Genomic DNA, 8,236 nt, shown 5'->3' with positions numbered 1-8,236 from the left:
GCCTGAATGGAATCTTTTCACAGTAAAGCTGGGTAAATTTATATATTTGTGAACTACAACAAATGCAATTTTTGCATTTTCATTTTTCACAATTATAACCTATAATCGCAATCAAAATTACTCAACCCCCCAGAGATTGCAGTACTTTACAAACACAAGCTTTTCTGAAGATCAGGATAAAATCAAAATTGCATCTATTACAGTTCACTGGCATATTAAAAGTGATAATGTCAATATATATGTAATATATTTAGTTTATAAGATTTTTAATAACAGAGCTGTGTCATAATTTTTCCAACCCCTATTTAACATTGCTGTTTTTAAGCCACTTATTTGCATGGTGGGGAATAAAATAGTCTCAAACAGTAAAGTCTTTAGAGAAACTCCTATTAAAACAGAATTAGCTTGACGTTACATACACTTAGTCCATGAATGCGCTGGAAGTTGAGTAGCAAAAATGGCAAAGTCAACAGAGACCTAACAAAAGCTATGAGAAGCTATAGAAAAATAAATAGTTTATTACTTTAGAAACTCTAAGGCTATAAGTGAAGTTTTCCAAGACATTAAATGTTGTTTCTTAGCTTAGCGTGTGTTGTACAAGAAAACCTTTGAGAGTGTTCAGAAAAAAAGCACACAATATCATAAAATGTTTAATCAAAACGACTGAGAAAACCCAGCAATGTACAGCCAAAGACTTCAAAGATGACCCGATGAAAGGAGTAAATATTTCAATGCAGTGTGTAAGAAGAACACTAGACAAGTATAGCCTTCATGTTGAGGACTTGTCTTGAATACCACTCTTGATCAAGAAAGAACAAAGGTGGAAGCTTGAACTTGCTAAAATTCATTCAGTCTCAGATTTAATTCTCATTGAAAATATCTGGTTGAATTTGAAAGCTTAGTGGCAATGTAATAAAGATTATCAGTGATCTGGAAGCTTTTCAGGCGAGGAATGGGCCAAGACTGTAGTAGAGGTGATAAACCTAACTAAGCACTTACAGACCCGTGTTTATTGGTGATTTAAATGATTAAGATTCTGAGCAAGAATTCTACTTTACTGATGCCTTTTGTTGAATTAGTTTTCATAAAAATTTTGTTCTCCCATAGCAAAATGTCTTGCAGGTCCACCGAGGGTTGAATAATTTTGATTGCAGCTGTATTATAACCTTCTTCAGTGATACTGCAGTCTGAAAAGTCTTCAAGAAAAGACTAAATAAATAAATAAATAAATACATTACATAAAAAAACATTTATTACACCATTAGGATATTAACATTTTCAATCACCTCAAAAAAAAATAAAAAAATCAATCTGTCAATATTTCTATAAATGCATTCATACATCTAGGGATGGGCTTATATGGGCTTAAAAAATGTATCACGATAATTTCTGATATTTACTCGCGATATGATATCAATGTGATAATTTAGGGGAATCCTGTTTTTTAAGAGAAAAAGTATTATCTTTATTAGTTTTTACCCAAAATAGGTGTTGTGAGCAGTACACATGACTATTTATTTATACACTGGAAGCGGGGCAGCCCTTGGCGAAACTCCCATGTCATAGTGAAGTAATGCTCAGGAAATCCCACTGATATGGACAGAGGTATCAGTGTCCTTCAGCTGAATAAAACACAGGTACTGAGAAATCTTGACAGAAACCTGAAGACAATAAACATCTGCGATTACACAAAATACATGCTCTGTGTTCTTCCAGGCAATCTTGGAGGTATTTGTAAAGTATATTTATAATGCAATGGTAATCGGCTTATAGCCTTATCACTGTATATATTACTATAAAATAGTATGTTCTGCCTTATTCTAATGATATGAACCACATCTGATCTCAAAATAAATTTATTTGAAACCTGTGTATGAAGTTAATATCAGGGCACAATACAAACATTTCAGATTCAGAGCCATGCTGTGATAGGATTATAATGGCACTTGCGTAATAATAATAACCCCCTTTTTTTCCTTATATAGAATAAGCTCTTGTTTAAGGTAAATCACATGCTTTGTACTCTTTGTTCAGTCACTCTTGGGCGCATTTCAATCACAATGGTACGTCCCTTCAACCCTGACACCACCCTTTGGACTTTTTTCTTCAGTAGTCGGTGCTTTTTACATTGGAGGTAGCATAGAATGCAAACCCCTTTGGATTTGTTCAAGTACTGTAAGCATAATTTTACCATGATACGTTAAGTTGCGTGCGTTCAGGTATTCTATGGAAATGCAATCAATGTGAAATCACAAAATATCTTTTCATCGACTAGATGAGCAATTAACCATCTAATTGATGACGTGGAATCAAGGGAATGCACTTAACCCCCAAGACTAAATCACTAACCCAGCTTGACCTGTATTCATTCACAAAAGAATTGATCATTACAAGTCCCTGTACTCGGAATGATGGAGCATATAAACTGTAATTTGTCACTGTCTTTTAGTTGTGGGTCTCTGCAACACATACTTATTGCCTGCCAGTAAGTCTGTCCACACAGTCATCATGCAAATGTATCTTGAAATTAGCCTAGCAAACAGCTGATGTTACCTTAACACTTGTCTCACTATGTACTATGGTAGTAAAGAACTATTAAATGGGTTCACTTGCTATATAAAAACTGGATTACCCAAATACATTTTTTGCTATGACAGCCACTACTCAAGACATGATCAATTTAGCTGAATTAGTTTAAAATAACTTTTCTTTATTATTATTGTGAGATTTATCTTGTTTTGTCTGTTTTTTTTTTTTTTTTTTTATATTGAGAGTTACCATGATTATGAAAAAGTTTCTTAGTTTGTTTTATTCTGTTAAAGCGCATCTGGTGGCACGCTATTGATTATGCCCAGCTCACCATTTCCTGCCTTTAACCCATCGCGGAAAATGGCTTGCTATTGTGTTATTCACCCCTTAATGTGATATTTTTTGTGCTCTTTTGATAACCTGCAGGCCCCCCCCCCTCAGCTGTCAAAATGACCCCCCCCACCCGCTTTTTTTTTTTTTTTGTTGCTAATTGCTAACAAATGTTATGATGCTCGTAGTTCTACTGCGACGTTTTTACTTCTCCCATTTCCTGGCGAATACTTAACGGGCTGGGATATATCAGACTGTGTGAGTCAGCACTGATGTAGCGAGAGGCAGAGGAGGAGGACTGTATGAAACTTCTTTTCCACTACAGGAAGATATATGCGCATCCGTCTCAGTTTTTAAATAGTGAACATAACAAAAGATTTATGATCGCAAACACCACTTAGGAAAAAAGGGTAAGCTCACTTCATCATTTTAATGTTATAATCATGTAAATATATACTCAGATTGGCAATAACACTCGCGCTGATTCTGGCTGAAATGTCGTCTCTGTCAGTTCAGTCGTCGGCACGGTGAGAAGATAATGGACCAGAGCCGCGCCGACGCCTCTACAAAACACTTCTGGCTGACAGACTGCTTTTTCTCTATGGGTCGATCTCGGCTGTGAAAGCTTGTTGTAAACGGAGGTAGGTCCACACTCGGTGTAGTTGTGTGTATTAACCTTCGGCCCAGTTTTTTGTTCGTTTAAACCAAGACGGGGCCCCTGCTAGAATGAAGCAAAATCATCGCCTGAGAAACAAACGTTTTAGCGGTTTAAACCCTGAGGAATTCTTTCGGCGGGTAGTCGCCAGTGGCGACCTCAGCAAAAACCGTCACTCGCAAATATAATATTTATGGTCACAAATCGCAGACTGTTTTAGTTTGCAGTCACACTTTCCCGGAGTACCTTCAATAAATGTAAAAAAAAAATTAACGTCAATAAATAAATATAAATTATTAATTGGACAACAGGTTTAAAATATCGTGGTTGGACACAGGTTTTAAACGATACTACATGTTAAAACTGTATTGCACAACGGTACTGTAGTACCGATTTTTCTCAAGGCTCAGACCGATTGGTTTGGCACACTGTACAGCGTTTTATCCAAACCGGTTCCAAATTGTAGGAGGAGCTGCTCAATTTCCACGTCCGCATTACTTTTCACCTCACTCCACACAGTCGCACACAGAAATATGTCAACAACTAGACCTTTATCGTTATATCGTGGGAAGGACATCTAATTTTTTATCGTGGGGAGAATTTTTTCACTGGTTACCCACAAAACAATAAGATATCTCCCATCCCCAATCTACACCAACAAACCAATTTCACATCACTGACCAATTCCTTGTGACACAGCACAGTTTTACAAGGACCAAAGCTGGAGAGCTTTACATTGATCATTTTTAGATTAACCAAATTCAGACATGAGTATCTGTAGTTGTCTGTGAATTTCTCAGCAGACTGGAGATTTCTGTCACTCCAGAGTCTCCTATTTGATTCTCATCAGATCCAGCTCTCTGAGGTTTGAATTAAACCTGATGCCAGAGCAGCACAACCTTCATCTGTAATACTGATGCAGTTTAACCTGTAAGAAGAGATAACACAACTAATTAAGAACATACAATTACACAAATATCAGCTTTAGCTACTACTTTTATCCACCCAATATGAGATTTTGCATGATAATCAAAACTGTGACATTATTAGTATATTTTTTATTGATAATTTATTATATTTTGTATTTGTAAAGTATAGCACTAAGCTTAAAACCATACTTACAACGATGTCTTTATTTAATTTCGAACTGTTAAGGCCAAAACCTTGGTTGTACAACAATCTGGTTGAAAATCTGTTAACATCATCTGTCCAACAAAATGCTTAAAATAACTTGCTCACCAGGCAAGTGCAAAGATCATTCAGTATTTATCGGGATATGAACAGACAGTAGTGCAAGTAATAACAAGTGAACTGTTTTTGTTTGTTTGTAAATCAGATGGAGTGATGAGGAGGGGTGAGGAGTCTGTGTGTTTGGTTTGGTGTGTGTGGTGGGGTGGGGGGGGTGTCAGAGGGCAGAATTCTGTAAGGAGACAGCTGTAGGGAAAAAGCTGTTCCTGAATCTGCTGGTCCTTGTCTGGAGGCTCCAGAAGCGCCTTCCAGAGGGCAGGAGGTTAAACAGTCTGTGGTCAGGGTGAGAGGAGTCCTTAAGAATGCTGCGAGCTCGACGTAGACAGCGTTTTTCTCTGGATGTCCTCAATAGCAGGAAGTGGTGTCCCTGTGATGCGCTGGCCAGTTTTCACCACCCTCTGCAGTGCCTTGAGGTCAGCAATTGAGCAGTTCCCATACCAGACTGCGATACAACTGGTCAGGATGCTCTCGATCACCACACCGGTTAAAAGTTTAATCAGGATGGCTGAACACAGCTGGTTCTCCTTCAGTGGTCCTGAGGAAGAAGAGGCACTAGTGGAGCTTTCTTGACCAACCAGGGCTGGAGGTGTTTGTGGTCCAGGACAGATCCTCCGAGATGGTGGTTCCCAGGAAAGTTGAAGCTGGGAGACACATTCAACAACCATCCCGTTAATGTGGATGGGGTCGTGCGTGCTTCCTTTCTTTATCCTGAAGTCCACAATGAGCTCCTTTGTCTTGCTGGTATTAAGGAGCAGGTTGTTGTCAGCGCACCATACGGCCAGGTGCTGTACCTACTCCCTGTCATTGTCTCAGATTGTCTCTCCATGCACGGGCTTGCAGTCGTGGGTGTAGAGGGAGTAGAGGAATGGGCTCAGCACACAGCCCTGTGGTACGCCGGTGTTGAGTGTGAAGGGAGCAGGTGTGGCCTGACCTAACATGCTGAGGTCTGTTGGTCAGAAAGTCCATAATTCAGTTGCAGAGAGAGGTGTTAATGCCCAGTTTTGTGGTCAGCTTGGAGGGAATGACAGTGTTAAATGTTGAGCTGAAGTCAACAAACAACATCCATACATATGTGTTGTTATCATCCAAGTGTGTGAGTACAGAGTGCAGCACTGTACATACTTCATCCTCTGTGCTCCTATTTCTATGGTAGGCAAATTGGTGTGTGTCCAGTGTGAGTGGGAGGCAGTCTTTGAGGTGTGCTAGGACCAGTCACTTGAAGCATTTCATGACAATAGGTGCTACGGGCAGTAGTCATTCAGGCACATTGGGGAGGAGTGTTTCGTCACTGGCACAATGGATGTGGACTTAAAGCACGTTGGCACAGTTGCTTGGGTGAGGGACAGGTTGAAAATGTCTGTGAAGACCCCTGCAAGCTGCACTGAACATGCCCTAAGCACACGTCCAGGAATGTCCAGGAATAAAATCTACAGAAAGTTTTATACACGAGGCCCCTGGCTTTTTTTTCCGTCAGAATTGCCAAACTCGCATTTGTTGAGGTAAATCACGTTATAAAGTCTGAACTTATAATATATAAACTTAAAATTGTGAGAAAAAAGTCAGAACTGTGAGATAAAATAGGTAGGCTAAATGTAATGTAAAGTGTAATAGGTTTAAATAGTATGTGCCTCCTGTAGCTCAAGGGGGAGAGCATTGCGTTAACAAGCGCAAGGTTTTGGGGTTTGATTCCCCGGAAACACATGATAGGTAAAAATTGATAGCCTGAATGCACTTGTAAGTCGCTTTGGATAAAGTGTCTGTCTGCTAAATGCATAAATTTAAATGTAAAATTTATTTCATGTTTTAACTGTAGGTCTAATACAATATGTCCCCTATGTGAATACAACATATATCTATAGTTAAAATGTCATTTATGCTTTAAAAGTAGGGTAATCACAGCAGGTTTCATCCATAGTTTGTCTGTTTAAACATCTGCGCTTTGCTACAAATGGCCTCTTTGATGACATTATTCTATAAAAATTATTTGCATTCTGATTCTGACATCCAAAAGGACAACACATTTCTTCTCTTATTCCATGGATTTGAGCAGTTCCCTCCACTTGTTCCCAGTGTTTTTCAGCCACCACAATGTGCGTGCAGCTGCAAGTGGCGTAACTGTGACGTCTACTCCAAATTGATCTATAAACATTAAATTTATCAAAATCAATTTTTGAAGGGAACACATATAATACAGCTAAAATTGTACTTGTATGGACAAGTATACACCGCCTTACTACTGTTAGTGTATCAGGGAGACCGTGCAAAATTAGACAACTTCAAGCTGTTGTGGTCGTGCCAAGAAAGCGCTCGTGTCCATTGTAGACATTACCATCCATCAACCAATTAACATTATTATTGCTAATATAGCAAACTCAATGAAAAATACATTGGCATCATCTGTATTAAAGAGAAATTAATTAATTCATCTGATGTTTAAGTGAATAAAATAGCCTTGACAGTCGAGTTCCACAACTATTGACTTTGTTCTAGCTCACCGGACTCGTGTTTGTGAAGGTGATGCAGTATGCTGGGTTTTTGCAACAAAACCTGCCCAATTGCTACTCAAAACTAGCCCAAAACTAGCCCAATCATGTTATTGGGGTCCCTTCAACCCGTGGCAACAGTATTGAAGCAGCCCAACTAGGCAACACTGAGGTGATGTAAAAGAGGAAAGCAGGCATTTGGGCCAAAGCACTGTGAGGCAAGGGAGGGGAGACTCAAAATATTTATAAACCTAAAACACATTTTTTCTCCGTTTGCATTGTTTTACTACTTACAAAAGTTATTTAAAGTATAAAACATTATTTACAATACATGGCATGGTATTTAATAATATTTTTAGAGGGGACAACCCTTAGATGCAGCGGTGCCTGGGGAGCAGTTGGGGGTTCGGTGCCTAGCTCAAGTGTCTCACCTCAGTCATGGTTTTGAGTGTACGAAGAGAGCGACCTGGTTATTTCAGCCTCTCCCCCGGACCATAATACAAAGAACAATTTCTGGCCAGCAGTACCTGAGACTTGAACCCGCAACCTTTGGGTTTCAAGTCCAACTCTCTAAAAAATTAGGCCATGAGTGCCTCCAGGAAATTTTTTATGGGAAACTATTGTGAGTTGTTTGTGTTGTAGTTACTAGCCACTGGACAGATTTTGAGTGATGTGCCACCAGGGTTAGACCACACATAGGAAAACACACATCGAAAACAATAGATATGAATTTTAAAGCATGGTGCTTCTTCTTCTTCTAGCATGATGCTAAATGTTAGAGGTTACTTGTTGAAGAACAAGATTTATTGACACGAACTCATGATCTGCTTCACATGTTCAAAGGCTCTTCACTCTTAAAGCATCGTGGCACTGCAGGACTGTATATTTAATTAAATTGCAGACTTTCGTGATTTGATAAACTGTTTACTCAATGATCACAAATGTCGAGTTTATTTTGTGTGCCTGACTGTCCTGGTATTTGCGGCTCTGG

General features: G+C 39.0%; 2 protein-coding genes across 2 annotated transcripts in view; one reads left to right on the top strand and one right to left on the bottom strand.

Moving 5' to 3' along the window:
* The window catches only part of LOC109103223 (NLR family CARD domain-containing protein 3-like), a 1,793,396-nt gene that overhangs the window by 767,645 nt on the left and 1,017,515 nt on the right, over positions 1-8,236 (top strand). The window lies entirely within an intron of this gene.
* The window catches only part of LOC109070511 (ribonuclease inhibitor-like), an 862,999-nt gene that overhangs the window by 335,548 nt on the left and 519,215 nt on the right, over positions 1-8,236 (bottom strand). The gene's annotated exons all lie outside the window — the stretch shown is intronic.

Source organism: Cyprinus carpio, chromosome B22, assembly GCF_018340385.1.
Source record: "Cyprinus carpio isolate SPL01 chromosome B22, ASM1834038v1, whole genome shotgun sequence".
NCBI lineage: Eukaryota > Metazoa > Chordata > Actinopteri > Cypriniformes > Cyprinidae > Cyprinus > Cyprinus carpio.
Note: the sequence above shows the minus strand (reverse complement) of the source record. Positions and strands in the feature narration are given on the sequence as shown.